At 44.0% G+C, this 17,771-nt stretch overlaps 1 long non-coding RNA gene across 1 annotated transcript; it reads left to right on the top strand.

Annotated features, from left to right (window-relative positions):
* Positions 1 to 23: 23 nt before the first annotated feature.
* On the top strand, positions 24 to 11,419 carry LOC146762813 (uncharacterized). The gene is made up of 3 exons (XR_014942179.1): positions 24 to 228; positions 7,467 to 7,642; positions 8,778 to 11,419. It is a non-coding gene; the product is annotated as an uncharacterized LOC146762813 (long non-coding RNA).
* The last annotated feature ends 6,352 nt before the right edge of the window (positions 11,420 to 17,771 follow it).

Here is a 17,771-nt window from a genome sequence, read left to right as displayed (position 1 = left end):
GTGCTGTGGGATATTCCAACACTGAGTGCTGAGCAGCCCCAGGGCTCTCAGACTGCCCTCACCTCACACAGGAGGTGCTCCGAGGCATTGATGCTTTCTGCAGCAGTGTCCTGACGGTGTAGGTGTTACCTACACGCTCTCATGCTACTGGGAAGCTTCCTCCATGTTCGTAGTCCTATCTGGGGGTCTCTGGGTTCATTTGTCCCTGAGGGGAGGAGGGTGCTGTAGGTAGGGAGACCTCATTGTGGCCTTTCAGTACTTGAGGGAGTGTATAAACAGGAGGGGGAACAGCTGTTTACAAGGGTGGGCAGTGATAGGGCAAGGGGAATGAATCACAGAATCACAGAATGGTTTTAAACTGAGACAGGGGAGGTTTAGGTTAGATATTAGGAGGAAGTTTTCCACACAGAGGGTGGTGACGCACTGGAACATGTTGCCCAAGGAGGTTGTGGATGCCCCATCCCTGGAGGCATTCAAGGCCAGGCTGGATGTGGCTCTGGGCAGCCTGGTGTGGTGGATGGCAACCCTACACATAGCAGGAGATGTGAAATCTTTGCAGTCCTTTTTAACCCAGGCCTTCTATGGTTCTATGAAGACTTTTATCACATAACTCAGCTAAAAACTCCCTTGTGTTGAGCTGAGCATTGCCATATGCTGCAGAACACACTGGAGTTAATGCATACTTAAAGGATATAGATATTCTGGGTGAGCTGCAGGTCCATGTTCCTGGTTCTGCAGTGCCTTGCTTACTCTCTTTACATCCCCGTCTTTTGAAAGCTGCTTAATACACACACTCCTCTATTTTTATTCTAACAAGGCAGCAAAAAATAAAAGCAAACCCAGAAATTCTGTAGGGTGGTAAGAACGGTCACTGCTAGCAGAGCCCTGCACAGAATGTAATAGCCAAAGAGCCACAGTTTAGTTTGGTTCCAAGAGTGTGCCTCTGTTCTGTGAATTAAAACAACTCTTTTGAAGATGCATGCTGTCCTTTAATTGCTCGGTCTGATTTAAAGAATCCAGGCAAGAAACTGATTTTGCTTCCTGAAAAGGGAGGCTGGCTGAATTTATTAAAATGGTAATCATAAAGCCAGCCTGTAGGTCCCCGCGGCGAGGCACAATTAAAGTTAAAACTTCCCAGTGCGGTAAGTTTTTTAAATGCCTGGTTTTACGTCTTGACTGTAGGGAGAGGACTTTCCACTGTACATCTAAGACATTGTTCAGCAGCCTTTGCAAGTTGCTGGGTTCAGCTGCGAAGATTTTAAAAGCTGCTTTTGTTGGCAGCCTAGGACACATCCGTGACCTTATTAAAGTGGAAGTGAAAGCTCTCCCCCCCTTTTTTTTTCTCTTTTTTTCTTTTTTTTTTCTTTTTTTTTTTTTTTTGCAACAGTAAATCTACTAATTTTACAGTCAGTTGAACAGCAATAGATTAATTTGTTTAAAGTCTGCATTCACAAAGAAAACGTGAACTTCGCTGCCTTGAATACCCGAAACTACAGTGTGATATTTAAAGGGTAGAAACTATTACAACTTGCCCTAGAATGGTCCAAGCAGTTCCCTGTCACCTGCTTCTCAGCACAGGTGCTGACCTCCCCGTCTATTCTATCCCTCCTGACAGCCTAGCAGTGAGGCTGGCTCTTTGTGTGCAACAGAGAGAGCTTTTCCAAGCGCTGGGCCAGTTTTCTTCAGCAACCACAGGAAGCAGAATAAAGAAGAGGTTAAGGGCCAGCGCCAGGGTCAGAATGGGTTAAATTTAGTTAACATCAGAGGTTATAGCTTTTAACAAGAGCATGAAGGAAACTTATTCGAAGATGCAATTTGTTTCTTCTTTGTCAACCATTATATTTTTTTTACTCTATTGATAGTGACAGCTTAACAAAGTTTTTATACGCCGGGGTTTTCATCCTTTAGAGGATAAAGAACTGTGATGCAAAAAAGAGATGCAGGTGGAAGACTTTATAAAGCCTCCATGATTTTCAAATTGAGGGTTGAAAGTAGGCTCCCCGCATGGCTAAGTCAAAAATAATTTGTAAATGTTAAAAAAAAAAAAGCATGTTATGGACAGAGGAGCTGTTTTGTTGGCTCGCTTTTTACCTTCAGCGTTTGCTGCCAATAGCGGTGCTTTATGGAACGCATTACAATCAGACGGATTTTGTATGTATGTTTGTTTTTTCCCAAGGTAATTTATTTCTTTAATAAGAAGTCTAAAGATGATCAAAGTGAAATGTGCCTTACAACAGCCTTGATAATCAGGATTTGTTAGTGTGGAGCATATCGTGCTTGTTCTTTGGTTGCTTGTTACTTTCCTCCCTGTTTAGTAAACGAACATAAGCTATGAGATACACTTGGTAGGTAGCTTTGCTGGAACGCCTTCATTCAGCTTCTTGGGGAGGAAAGTTTGAATCAACACTCATGAAAAATAAAAACAAAGAATACATTCAGGAGGGTTTTCCTCGTGTTTCTGCTCAACAGCTTCTCTTCTGCCCATTGGTCTTTAAAATGAATTTGTAAGATTACTGTGGTTTACTATTGTTTTATCCTGCTACAAAGTAAAGAAGTGAGACCTGAAAACACTTTAATTAACTCTGATGAGAATTCATAGGTGCAAACTGAGCACTTTCCTTAAATTTATTTTTTTTTTTTTCCCCCTTTAGAAAAACACATTAAAAAGCTTATGGGATCATTGTGCCCGCCTATTGATCTGTCTTATTACAGGTTTGCTTAGAAGAGCTTTCATCTCTTGGATGCTTCTGCCAACTTTGGTGAAGAGATAGCGGCCCCCAAATTTCCAGTGTGTTTATAATAGCTGTCAATACACATCTCTAAAAAAGAGAAATTGCAATAATTGGTATTTAAACAAAAGGAAGACACTCAAATTAACGTCTTGATCTGGCAAGAGATTTCATCCAGTTGACCAGGCAATATGTGCTGCTCTCATCTTTTTACCCACTTAGACAGAACCTCTTTGTTGCAGGATCTTTCCCTAATTCTACGTTTGGGCCATGCCTACAGCCAGGGAGCTGTGCTCTCACATGCTGGTATAGTCTTAATGAACAGGAAAGAAATACCTAGCCAGGGCTCTCCTGTTATCTCAGAGCTGGCAGTCTTAATAAAGTAAAATACTTGAAAAGATTGAGAGCTGTTGCCTACTGATCTATTGCTTGCTTTTTGTGTAGCATCTTTAATGTGGGAAAGTACCAATTGTGATACCTAGGTTGTTAGGAAATTATTATTTATAGTATTTTATGCTATTATATATTTGAGTGGCAGTCTGAGAATTTATTTGTTAGTGATTTTAAAACAGTTTAATTGTGTTGAGACATCTTTACATCCTCAGTAGTTTCTGTATGTATTTGGATTCATATCAGTGGTATTTACACAGCATCAGACCATGGGTTATTTACATAAATTAAACACAGATGCTAGAGCTAGAAGAAATGAATCATAGTTGTTTCTATAAAGAGCAGCAGGAGGTAATGGTTTGGATGGGAAATTCAGAAACTAGATCTGCGTGAACGCATAGAATTCTACTCAGAAATGAATTGAATTATTCCCATATTCACTGTGATCTGGTAACTCACAGGCATATATAGTATTGAAGAGACCAAAGAGAGTTTATTCATACTGTAAAGTCTGAGATGCATTAATTCTATGTAATTCTGTCAAACAGAAAGAGTTCTGCGACATGCTTTAATGAGAAAATGAACTTTAAAAATCCTGATTCTCTAACCTGCTGCCTTTGAGCATGATCCTACCAAGGGAGGGAGTGGGCATGCCTAGAGGAGCTGAAGCTTTGCATTTGTCAAGGACATGGAGCAACAGAGGCAGAACACTGTTTGTAACACCCCAATCTCATACTGATTCATCTAAACCAGTATCTTTCAGCATGCTATTGAAAAGGATAAGTTATTGCCAGCTGTTTCATGTCTGTGTGAAAACAAAATGGAAAAATTACGGTGTATTTTATTAAAAGGCAAAAAAAAGGGGGTTAAAAATAAAGTAGGCCCAAAATTAGTCCAGCTGATGCTTTATTTAGTGGTTATTTTTTTCCACTAGCACACCCTGCATTTGTAAGGTTTGATGAGGAGTGTTGTGTTATAACATTAACATTTACTTCTACAGTTTCTTGTGTGGGTAACGAGAAACAACCATTCTTTGTTAGCATGCAGTATAATTAAGTGACTCTCTAAAAGGTAAGTGGCTTCTTCTAATTATGTCTAAAAACAGCCAGAAGTCAAGCAAAGCGATTTTTATAGAGTAAATATAACAAGTGTCTAATAAGTATGTATGTTTCCTTCCATTATTTTTATATGTATTAACTATAGACTATTTGGAACACATTCATTTTAATGATGACACCAAGCTGAGTGGTGCGGTTGACATGCCAGAGGGAAGGGATGCCATCCAGAGAGGCCTGGACAGGACTGAGCGTTAGGCCAATGCCAACCTCATGAAGTTCAACAAGGCCAAGTTCAAGGTCATGCACCTGGACTGGATCTGTACCAAGCACAGATACAGACTTAGTGAGCTGAACCCGGAAGAGGATCCCAATGGGTGTTCAGGTTGGCACGTCCTGCTTGAAACGGGCTTTGTTTGTATGCAGAGCTCACTGAGACAAGATGTGCAGAGTATCCTGCAGACAGAAGACATCCTTTCAGCAACAATGAAAAGCAGTTCAGTTTTAAATGGGAGTTCTTCCATAGAGCTGTTTAAGTGGGGGAAAAAATGGACAAGCTCTAAGTGATAAGCACTCCCCAGATTTGCCAAGAGAAAGGGCAGAACACCACCGTTTATTTACCATATAAGCCCTTACCTTTCTTGTAACTTATATGGGTTGGAGATGCCTCCTTTCCACTGAGCAAGTCCTCAGTAGTGTTAGTTCAGTCGCTAGAATCGCATGTCATTTGCATAATCACTGCCATCCCAGTAACTACTTGATAACTCCGCGGGCAGAGGTAGTTCTGTTGAATGCATAAAAGAGGAATTACAGGAGCTGCTTTTCCTCCCCTCTTGGCTCCTGTTGATATAGAAAGGTCCTGTTATCTGGGGCAGGCACGTAGGGATGTGCACTCGGACAAACGGTTGCGGGCCATGTTCATTATATGCAAATTTGCAGGAACGTTAATCTGCTACGCATTAACATAATATCAATCAGTGCATCAGGGTAATTCTCATCTGATCTAAGACATCCCTCGTGTAAGCAAAACAGTTTAGCCATATAGAGAAATGATGAGCTAATTCATTCTGGATCTAACCATATCAAAATCAGCAACCACGAATCAGAGCTGAATGTGACCTGATTATATTTGTAGAAACCACTGCCTTACAGGCAGTTTATTCATTTAAATAACCAAATTAAACACGATAGTCCTAAATGCATCTTACTTAACTTGATTATTTAAATAAGCAGCCATCTGCTGCGAGTGGCAGAAATGAACCTTTTCTTTAAACATTTCTTCCTTTCCTTCTTAAGACCAGAACTACTTTACACCCTCAGACTATTTCATGTTATGTCTGTGCTGGAGAACCTTCATATAGGGATTGGGGACAGAAGTTAATAGAAATTATAATACAAATACAAGCTGAACTCAATGTCTCTAATAGTTGGTACTAATCAGCTAAAGGGAGTACATTAGCATCCCTATTTATACAATCATTTTAGCCACAGCGGAATCCATTTGTTACTAGAGGAATACAGCTGAACTCTATTGGGATTAAAGGGCAAGGAAGGATATGATCAAAAAGCTGAGCAAAAACCTTAGCAAGCTGAAAAAATCCCATTCTCTATTTGAGGTCAGGTCCTAATTTTATTAAAAGTATTTTTGTCTTTTTAAGTAAGGAACAATTTTTACTGTTCTTCATTAAACAGAGAATGCCTTTGGGGTTACACAGCATTACTAATGGTCTGGTTCCAGAGGCGTGTGTGTAGAGCCGCTCTACGCATGGGCCCATCCTCCTGCTGAATCTGAAGGGATAAAAGGCCAGAGAAAAGTTATGTATGCAGTAAAGTGCTGAAGAACTGGGACTGCAGATGTGCTCATTGTTGAGTATCTGTGTGTAGTATTGCTTGAAGCTTTCGATAATTATGGTTGCCAAGGTTGTACTACAGTAAAATCAGTAAAAGAAAATCATGTTTGATTGCGGTGGGATGGTTTTCACGATGACCTAACATAGACTCTCTCATAAAACATGCTGCCCTGTGGTGTGTACTATCTGAAGAAAGAGGACCCTCGGTTTTGAGACTGATGTGACATGTGCATGAGTAGCATGACCAGAAGTTGATTCTCTTGAGGATTCAAGCCTGTGGAAGAAAATCAAACAAATTTTGAGCTGTTAAAAAAGATCAACACGAGTCAATGCTGACAACTGAGACTTTAAGGCATTCCCAGTGTCTACATGCCCTGAAATCCTGCTCTCTTTACCATGTGGTTCTGGCAATCCCAAGTGTGCAGTGTTGCTGTGGCTGTCACGCCATGCACACCCTAGCACTGACAGCTGGATGTGGTGCTGGTCCTGGTTTCTAACTTCCATCAGCTTCAGAAGATATCCATCCTCTTTTGAATATGTTTTTCCTACAGCAATCAAAGATCCAATATGGAAGGAAAATAACACGACAAGTTTGCCTTGGTCCAAAGTTATTCTGACTGTTTCAATTTGATTTCAGTGTGAATGGAAGAACGGGAGATCTTTTATTATGCTAAAATAACCTTCCTTCCTCCCTAGCCCACACATGCACACACTGCTAGTGCCGCTAGTTGTAGTAATTAGCTCAGTGTGCTAATGAGAGTTTCCAGGGAAAATGCTGACAGGATTAATTAATGGGTGAATTTCACTTTAATAAATGTATAGGCAATTTTCTAAATGCAGATGGCATGGTCCACCCTGAGAGGGGCTCAGTCTAGAGCTACTTAATACAGTAACTGTCTGGGGAAAGTGGTTAATTTGTAATATGCTTCATGATACAGATTAGAAGAGGAATAATGCTTATGTTTGCTTCCCGATGCATTATTCATTTCTCAGCAACTTGACAATGCGGTGTCCTTTTCTGTTTGCTGCTCCCAGCTCTGTCCATCAAGTCACGAAGTGGGAGCAAACATGCGGTGTCATTAGAGCAGCTTCAGCCATTCTTGTCTTGTGAAGTGTTTCAGGCCACAGATTTGTTGCGTGTTGTAACAGAGAATGACAGCAACAGGACCCTCACTTTGTTGGTGACTCAGCCTAGGGAGCATAGAAACATAGAATGCCCCATGATGGAAGGGAACCACAAGGCTCACCGTGTCCAGCCCTGGCTCCACACATGCTAGATTTCCCATGCTAGATTTCCAATCTTAATAGATTGGGATGGGGAAAAAAGGTGTTGTTACCTGTGAGATCCCAAAAGACTTGAGGATTTTGCAATTCGGTTTCCTTCTGACAGTGATGTGAAGCGTAGATTACTTTTTTACCATGCCTTTCTCATTCACACACAGGTGCTGCTCTTTGAGGTGTTGATGTGCACATGCACTTCCTGAAAGCTCAAGCCAGCTGCCACCACCAGGTACTGATTGTGTGGGAACCATCAGCTCCAGCCAGGACCTGAAGGCAGAGAACAAGGCTTGACAGCTGTGACGGGTTCTTAGAGACGCACCTGCTATGAATGGAGCAGGTACAGCCACTCTTTCTTGGTCTTTGTGCTGTAGGAATTGTGTTTCTGTGCATGTTTGTATTTATACATCCACTCCTGTTTGTATGCCATGATTAAACGCAATTTTCCACTGTTTCTATCAGAAACATTTCTGTATTTCCACTGCAACCCAAAGCTGGAGGTTGCGTTGACATTCTTATTTTTATCCTGACTTCTTATGCAATTGGTATTTAATCTCTGTTACAACTCACCTGTGCCTTCACATCTCATACCTTCTAATAATGTTCTCTATGGTTTAAGTAAACAAGCTCTCTTTTAATTTCTTTTAAAACTAATGCCCACTGATTTATTCCTTGAGAAACAGCAGGTAACCATTCTTTGTTGTTATTTTCTAAATGATATTCATAATTTAACATATCGCCATCTTATTCCCCCTCAGTCATTCTTTCTGCAGACTTCGTTGTCCTCATTTTGGCAGTCACTTCACCCAACAAGCCATTCAATTAATGTCCTTCCCAGTTATTTCTGTCCTTATCCCATTGTTAGTGAGTTCCAGTCCATGCTTTTAAGAACGGAGACCAGAGCTGTGTAGAGGACTCAGGGTTTGAGTACAGCTCCACTACAGCATAATGATGTTTTCTGTTTCACTCTCTGTTTTTTTCCTAATAACTCCTGACATTCTATTTACCTTCTTGACCACCACGGAGTAATGAGCTGGTATTTCAGAGAGCTATTCAAAGATCTCTTCCCTAGTGATAATAGCTAATTTAGAACCCATTGCTGAGCATGCACTGTTACGATTGCTTCCCCCATGCACATTACTTAGCATTTACCAATGCTGAATTTCAGCTTCCATTTCACTGTCGAAGATACTCTGCAGCCTGAAATCCTTCTGTAGCCCTTCAGAGCCAGTTGTCATTGTTACTCCCTGACAATTTTGCAACTTCAGCAAACTTTTGTCTCTTCACCATTCGCCCCCTGTCCAAATCACTTATGAAAACGTTAGCCAGCACAGCTCCCCGGTGCTTGTATTCATCACTGTGAAGAAATGCCTCATCTTTCCCATCCTTCCTTTCATGTCTTTTAACCACTCTGGGTTAATTATTAGTTCTCAAAGGAGAATTTTTTATGACCGCTTCATTTCTTCCATTTGTAGGGCCCAGAGCAAGGGATTATTGGAAACCCGAAGAAGTGATGACACAAAGCTCCTTATCCATGGAAGGAAAAGTGCTTTCGAGGTCCTATTCACCTCAATGGCCTCAAGTTGCACCAGGGCAAGTTTAGGTTGGATATTAGGAAGAACTTCTTTACGGACAGGGTAGATAGGTACTGGAATAGGCTGCCCAGGGAGGTGGTTGAATCACCATCCCTGGTTGTGTTTAAGAGCCGTTTGGATGTGGTGCTCAGGGATATGATTTAGTGTAGGGTTGTTAGAGTTAGGGTACTGGTTAGGCTGCGGTTGGACTTGATCTTCGAGGTCTTTTCCAGCCTGGGTAATTCTATGATTCTATGATTCATCATAGGCATATCAAAACCTACAAAGTCCAGACTAAGAATGTGAGGCAACCCTTTGGGTTAAAAGCACTGATGGAGCAGAGGTGTTGTCCAGTCAGCCAAGGGCTGGGGAACTTCAGTCCTTGGAGTGCTTCAGCCCCTGGCTGGAGAAACCCAATCCTATTGCTTCTGGTTCGAGCTTTGGATTAGATGAACTCATGCTTCAGATGTCCCTTATGATACCCATTTTTTTACAGTCCTATGTTTGTAAGCATATACAAGGGCTGAATGTATTAGCACAGGGTGTCAAAGGTTTGCCAGTCTGAACATAACTTTTAATTTATGTACAGGGTCTGATTTTGGTTTTCAGCAAACAAAAAAGGGAAAGTTGTGCCTGCATTCAGTGGGAACAATTGTCTGGGTGGCAAACAGCCCTGTTTGTTCATAGTACCACTTTTATATCTCTTCTTGGTCCTTGTCTGCAATCTAAAACCATGACTTTGAGCAGCACCCGAGTACAAAATCACTTCACATCCCTCACTTGGGATAGCAAATTATCTTTGTCCCAGACAAGCCCGGTATTAATAGTCATTTATGACCACAAATTAGAGAAGGTTCACTATTAATGGGCTGTAAAAAAAAGGTGAATTGCTGTTTAATTCTAGCTGCCATTTCACTATTTAGTCATGACCTCCCTGTGTCCTTCAGGCCAGCAGGAAAGGTGAGCCTGGAGCTGCACTGCCTGGAGAGCTCAGCATCCTCCCAGGAGGAGCAGGGCTCAGGGCGGGGGGCACTGCTCACCCTGGTGCACCTGGCTGTAGGAGGTGATCAATTTCTTATCTGGAAGGGAACAGCAATGTGAGCAGACAAGGCACAGCCCTGTGGCTCTCTGTGCTCCTCCAGAGCCAAAACATGTTGCAGCACTGGGCAGGTGAAGGATCATGCTGCAGGAGTGAGGGGATGCATTCTGCTCCGCACCCAGCCTCATTGGGAGGCAGCTCTCCACCAGTCACCGCTCCCTCTCCTTGCCCTGCCCTTCCCTTCCCACCCACCATGCTGCCACCTGTGCTGTGCTGGCACCACAGCCTTGTGCTGCATGGAGCCAGGGAGCTGCTACAGCTGAAAAATGACTTTGCACAGAGGTGGGCGATCTTTCCTCTGAGCGCAGCAGTCCTGGTCACCATATGCTGCACAAATGAGAGCTGGCAGAAGGGAGCAGAAGAAAAACTCTGGAGGTGGGGTTGGGAGGAAATGCAGATTGACAGTCCAATTACTGGCAATGGAGAAATGCACACGATATAAATATATCTGGAATGTTTATAGTGTGAGAACCAGGATCGGTGTTGTCCCTGTCCAATGTGCCCTACCAGACTCCTCCAAACATTGGGGCCACAGAAGCATTTGAGTTGGAGGGAGCACTTAAAGGCCACCTAGTTCAACCCCCTGCAATGATCAGGGACACCTACAGTTCCATCAGGTTCTCGGAGCCCCGTCCATGGCCTTGAGTGTCTCCAGAGATGGGGCTCCCACCACTCTCTGGGCAACCAGTGCCAGTGCCTCACCACCCTTATTGTAAAGAAAAAAGTAAAAGAGCACACCCTGCCCTGCACTCACTGGGTAATGCCCCACATGCAGGAGGGTGGCCACGAGCGGTGAATGCTCAAGCTCAGACATCACAGAGGCATCCTAATGCGTTTGCATTAACACCTTTTCCTTGGCTCTTCAGCTAAGAGCCATTTCTGTGATGCACAGGACGGAGCCAGCGTTGCTTAGCAGCTCTCTGTGTCAACTGTTTGTGTGTATCTGTGCATTTGTACTTTTCCTCTCCTCACTCTGGACCAAACGAAGGCGATGCTTCTGCTCTCCCTGTGAGCCAAGGCACACAGATGGCACATCGCTGTGCTAAGCTGGTGCCCCATGCCTGCCTCTGAGCCTTGGTGAGGTGACTGTCCTCTATTTTCTTGCCCCGGAGATTTCTGGATCAAATAATTGCCTATTTTAATGTGGTTTGTTGGGAGCAGGCTGTAAATAACAGCGGTTGTAAGCATCCTGCCCATAATTCTGAAGCCAGGAGCACCTTATTGGTGTGGCGGTTTGGGATGGTCTGACAAGTTGGACTGGATGATCTTAGAGGTCTTTGTCCCTTTGGTCTTCCTGGGCCAATGAATGTGCTCAGGTCTTTGAGCCAAGGACACTGATGGAAACAGATGCAGCTCCTGTTATATCTAGTGCAAACTCCAGGTGTGTAAGCAAAAGCTGGATTTCACCTTTATTCCGTAATAAATGACTAAATGGATTGTCAGATTTGATATTCTGTCATGAATGTCTAATTAAGGAAAAAGCAAACCTCTGCTTCATAAAATCTCTGGCTGATAGTACTAATAAAATGGCATAAATGCAATGAATGTTGTGATAATGCTTCTGGAGAATAATTGCCTTCCATCATCATTAGTGCAGAACTGATTGGCAGCCACCTGCGATACCACCGTGCTGTGGTGGCTGGGATGGGGCTGACCAGGGTTGGAGGTGGGATGTAGGATGTGGGATGCTCATGTTTGATACTTGTTACTGCCTGTCCCTGGGAGGAGGGAGCCCAAAGGGATGTGCTATGCCCTGTACCAGAGTAGGCAGGTGGGGCTGGTCCCCATCCCCAGGCCCAGCACTGATCCCCATCAGGCCCCCATGCACAGCATCTCCCAGTTGATGCCCCAGTGTGAGGCTCCGAAGTGGTGTGGAAATGAAGTATGAGCATGCAAATTATGCCATTATGTGGCTGGCAGTGGATGAAAGCTTGGCAGATGGGGATGTGCTCAGTGCCATCAGGGGAAAATGAATGGGAACCCGGGGATGGCAGTGAGCACCCGCTCCTCATCCTGCCCTCCTTGGGAAATGGCCAAGGGACAGCTTCCAACGTGGGGTCTGCTCAGCACTGCAGTGTGCTCTGCTGGCACTGAGTCACACAGCATGAAGGAGGGCTGGGCAGGATGCCACTGTCCAAGAGGAAGATGTATCACAGAATCATAGAATGGCCTGGGTTGAAAAGGATCTCAAAGATCATCCAGTTTCAACCCCCTGCTATGTGCAGGGTCACCAAACACCAGACCAGGCTGCCCAGAGCCACATCCAGCCTGGCCTTGAATGCCTCCAGGGATGGGGCATCCACAACCTCCTTGGGCAACATGTTCAGTGCATCACCACCCTCTGTGTGAAAAACTTCCTCCTTACATGAAACCTAAACCTCCACTGTCTCAGTTTAAAACCATTCCCCTTGTCCTATCACTATCCACCCTTGCAAAGGGCCGTTCCCCCTCCTGTTTATACACTCCCTTCAAGTACTGGGAGGCCACACTGAGGTCTCCCTAGAGCCTTCTCTAAGCTAAACAAGCCCAGTTCCTTCAACCTTTCCTCACAGGAGAGGTGTTCCATCCCTCTGATCATCTTAGTGGCCTCCTCTGGACCCATCCCCAAAACCCCACATCCCTCCGGATGTCCCCAGGGTCCCTCTACTGCTCTGTTCCTTCTGTCAGTCTTCTCTGGGCTGCAGGTAGAGCCTTCTCCTTGCCTTTATTTACCCCTGGCATGGTATTCCTTTAAACTCCAACAACAAAACTCGAGGCAGAGCTGCTATTGTTGCCTCTAAAATGTTTACTCCTGGCTCTCTTTAGGACCTAAAAGGCTGAAAACTGCATCCTAATTGCCCAATTAGTCCTAATGCTGCGTAGTGTTGACTGTTTAGTTACCATATATTGTGTACAGAACTAATTGTGGTGAAAGTAAATGAATGTGAAGGAAACAAACAAGCTACTAGAAAATAATTACTTGGAGTGTTTCTTTTTAGTACCTGTACAGCAGATTTCATTATAGTCAACAGCTTCTAAAGCTGCTTGAAATAGCGGTATTTGTCATTTTCATAGAAACTTGATAATGACATTAATTTATCTTAATGGTCTGTTCTATTGTTATAAATAGTAAAATTAGCTTAAATTGTCTTGCTTTTGCTGGTTTTGGATGGCTCCGAAGGGCCCCACAACAGCAGATGAGTAGATAATTTGGTGTGCTTGACAGATTTCCAATAATTTGTTATGTGGAACATGAGGTAATGCTAGTACCATTAATGTTCATTTTCCTCTAAATTCATTACTGCCCTTTTCCCTTTTATCTTTTTTAATGTCTGGGCCATTTTTTCTATATTTCAAGTGGAGCTACAAAGCCTATTCATATTCAGCTATAGTAGCTATTAACATTCTGCACATAGAGAACATCATGTAGAAAAACAACTCTTTATGAAATGATGAGGCTGGTGGCTATTTGTGCTGGAAAGCCGGCAAAATGGGTTGTTTGCTGGTATTAGGGATTGGCCGTAATTAAGTCAAATGTAATTGGAAAGAAATTTAAATGTTTTCGTTTTTATAGCGAAGGTAAAACACAATTCAGGGAGATTCTAAGAAGGTGTAAATGCATTCATAAAAATGATGTTCCTCTTTTTCTGCCACTTCTGCTTAAACTTCACAGAGGGTTGGATGCGGGGCTGTTTAGTCACACAATATTTTCTACCCGATTTAAACCTAATTAGTCTTGGGAAAGTATGAACATTAATGCTACGTTGGTGTGGGTTGGCTGATATGGCAGTGATCTGAGCAAATGGAGCTTCCCAGCGGTTGGAAATTACTTTGGGTTCTTCTTTCCTTTACTTTTGAATCGGACCAACATTTGCATCTTCTTCTTCCCAGCCCAGGGCCACCTGGTGGGAGCTGCTTGGACCCCTCTGAGTGCTCCTCCACTCGGGGCTCTCCTAAGCATCTCCATCCATCCCCTAAACTGAAGGGACCAGGAAAAAGTTATTTATGATAAGGATATTGAAGTACTGGCACAGGTTGCCCAGAGAGATGGATCCCCCTTCCCTGGAGACGCTCAAGGGCAGGTTGGATGGGGCTCTGAGCACCTGATGGAGCTGTAGGTGTCCCTGTTCATTGCAGGGGGTTGGAGCAGATGGCCATCAAAGGTCCCTTCCAACTCAGATGGTTCTATGATTCTATTATTCATGCAACATCAAACCGCCCTCAAGAAACCAGGGCTGCCATGGAAGGGACGCCCACACTCAACTCGTGTAGGTGAGCCAACGCTATGGGGGAAATTCTTTGTCCTGGAGCATCTGGACAGCTCAAGTTTGCAGACTTACAGTTGAGATTGTGCCTCAGGTTATGAAGGCTCAGTGTAGTGACGTATTCAAAGCCTTTCCTGATGTCCAAAGCTTGTGTTTCTCTCAAAATTGGTGCTGAATGTTAGCTGTGATTTCCCCACAGATCTACTTTGCTGTTTCTGTTGACACAGAATCATGGGATCATAGAATGGTTTGGGTTGGAAAACCTGCTGCTATGGATGGGGTTGCAACCCACCAGATGATGCTGCCCCCATTAATATAAAATCTTTTATTTTCTTCTTTTTCATGTCCTTTATAACCAGTCCTGGTTCTGTCCCTTCCTCACTGCCCGTGCACCCCAGCCCCTCACTGGCCAGGCACTGTGAGTGAGGAGTGAAATGTCCTTGGCTCTGTAAGGCACTGCTCAGCAACAGTGAACACACTGATGTTATCAGCATTGTTCTCATCCTAAATCCAAAACTCCTGGTTACTTTTTTGTCTGTCTGACATGGAAAAATCCTACCAAATAAGGGGAACATCTGCATTGAAAGATGGGTGCAAGCCAGGATGTGCACTCCTATTCCTCACTGTGAATGGGAGAACATGGGGCAGTGACACAGAGTGTGAAGGCAATGGCTGAACACATGCAATGATGCTGCTGACCCAACAGACTGCTTGAATTACCCAATTAACAGATTTAACTGAGAGGGTTTCCTCTTAGACCAGGTAACAGGTGAGGGGAAGGAGCGCTGGGAGATAATGAAGCGCAACAAAATGTGTGTGTGTTTTCCTGCCCACTGAGCAATCCACAGCTCTGAGGAGGCAGAGATGTGCCGCGAGGAGCTCCTGTCCAATGGAAGAGCCAATGCATCAAATTCAGTCTTGCCCATGCTGGGTCACCCAACAGGCTGCAATCTTCTAGGTGATTTTCTATAATTTGTTACCTATAATAATTAGATAATTACGATTAATTCTACGGCTGATTTTAATATATGAGTAATATGTAATATATAGATCATAAAAGCGTGTGCATCACCATACAATATATCAGAAAACCACTTCCCAGTTCCCTGCCTCATAGTTTTGTTTGAGTGGTCACATCTCAGGGCAGCACGCAGCCATCACACCACGACGACGCCAGCAAAATGGTTTTGCATCGTGTGAATTATTTTCCTATTTGAAACACAGAATCTCTCTCAAATAGCTTGAAAACCCATCTCACAGTGAGGCATCCAGTTTGTTCCATTAGCTACTCGGAGAGTCAACTGGAGAAACACTGTTATTAATTTCAATGGAAAGCTAAAATGCAGTTCATTTGCTGTAATTGCGGGCCCGTCACCTAAAGACCTGGGAAAAGCTTTTAATCCGAGGTGTTTTTAGAAGGGTATGATTACACCACATGTCTTCACAAGGTGCCTAATTAGTGTGGCGTCAACCAAAAAGAAACACAAAGAGCATAACTTTGGGGCTGCCAGCAGACAGTCCCCACCCTGCCCTAGTGGGGTAGGGAGCAGTGGGCGCTGGCATGTTCATGCAAGGGGCACCACTCCCTTCCCATCCCACCCATCTGCATCCAGCCCCCAGCCCATTGCCACGGCTTGGTGGCTGCCTTGAAACTGAGGGAAATGCTGACATAACTGAGGGTCATGCAGCCATCCAGAGGAACCTCAACATGGTCTGATGGGAACCTTATGGCGAAGGATAAGAGCAGAGTGTTTCCTTGAGGAGGAAAAGCCACAGTGCACATGAGGGCACCCAGCTGGAAAATGGACCTCCAGAACATGGCCTGGATGTTCTGGTGGACAAGAAGTTGAATATGAGCCACACGGTGAGCCCTGGCTGGTGTTCTTGGCTACATTAGTCAAAGTAAGGGTAGCAGGTCAAGAGGTGTATTCAACACCGTGGTGGATTAGCACTGAGGTGGGTAGTAGTGCTTGGGAAGTGATTTAGTTGGAAATAACTAAGAAAGGAAAAGGCCAGGCCATGCATCTGCTGTGCCGCCTTGAATCTGAGTCTGTAGAGGGCTTTGCGCTCTGGGGCTCTTTCTGAGCTGGCACGTCTCCCCAACCACGCTAACATTTTCAACATTAGTGGATGACATTTTGTAATATGTTTAAGGATCTGTAATATTTTATGCTTGTAGCTCTTTGTGATTGTTGTTCCAATATGGCACTGATGCCAGTATTAAAGTTTAATATGATTATAAAGCTCAATTGTATAACCGAGGGGTTATACTCTTTATCTATCCTAATCTGATTAAAATGCTTCTCTTCAGTGGCTTGCTGCAATCGCTTTACAGCAAACCCTGGCAGCCAGGCTGTGCGTGCTCCTGCCTTCATTTCGGCTCGAACTGAATTGTTTTCTAATACAACAGATTACAAAATAAGGTTTCATTACTAATATACATGAACTATACTACATATGAGGGCTACCCCAAACATAATGCCTCCTGTTTTATGACGTTGGCCCATGATGTCAGAGGCGGATGTTGGTGGTATGGCAGGAGAGGCTGAACCTTCCCACCAATATTCTGTTATATGTTGCTGTGGTGTGACATGGGCAGTCTGATAGAGTGGGGTCTGACATGGAAGAGTGGATGAAGCAAAGATGTGCCACTGAATTCTTCTATGTGGAAAAAACAGCACCCACTGACACGTATCGATACTTGCTGAGTGTTGATGGACACCAAACAGTGGATGTGAGGATGGCGAGCAGTGGTTGGTGCATTGTGGCAGCACAGCATGCAGGCTTTTGTTCATCTCTGACAACAATGTACAGCTAATAGTGGTGACTATGTTGAAAACCAGCATTGTGTGGCTGAGAACTTGCTCTATCAGGTAGTGTTGTTGTGCTCTTTGCATCTGTTGCAGTTTCCATGGAAATAAACAGGAGGCATCAGTTTTGGTTCAACCTACATATCTACAGCCCAGGACAATTCCTTTTCACTCAGTGTGGCTCAGGCAAGCCAAAGGCTTGGACACCTTTTGGTGCTATAAGGGCAGAGGCACTCTGGGGCTGCTGCTTTGCATTGACGTTGCTAAGCAATGGAGTAACTGCCAGCAGCAAATGTCACCGCTGCATCTAAAACCCATCACAGCACTAAATTCATCATCGTAATTAAATTCTCTCTTTGCTTATGATACCATCTCCTGGATATGAAGTACCTGTCCAGCCCAGTGGAACACCAGTTAATGCGGGTGCACATATCCAGCTCTAATTTCTATGTCCATTTAGTGCTCATGTGCCACAGTGTGTTATAAATGCGAAGGTACAGGACAGAAAATGTGCTGTAGAGAATGTGATTATTGCATGTAGAGGCAAAAGCATGAGGAGAGACCCTGGTTTTACTGAACCCACCTCCACTCTTCCTCCAAAGACCTCCAACACTCATATGACTGAAAGGCTCTGTAAGACCAAATTGTGCTCTGAGGCAAAGCAGAACCAGCAGATGAGCCCAGACACAGCACTACTATCTCTGTGTGCTGCAGATCTGTAGCACCAGGCACTTCTCAGGCT

The sequence above is a fragment of the Coturnix japonica genome, chromosome 1, assembly GCF_054131305.1.
Source record: "Coturnix japonica strain WE chromosome 1, WE-NBRP24, whole genome shotgun sequence".
Classification (NCBI taxonomy): domain Eukaryota; kingdom Metazoa; phylum Chordata; class Aves; order Galliformes; family Phasianidae; genus Coturnix; species Coturnix japonica.
This window is presented reverse-complemented; position numbering and strand designations above follow the sequence as displayed.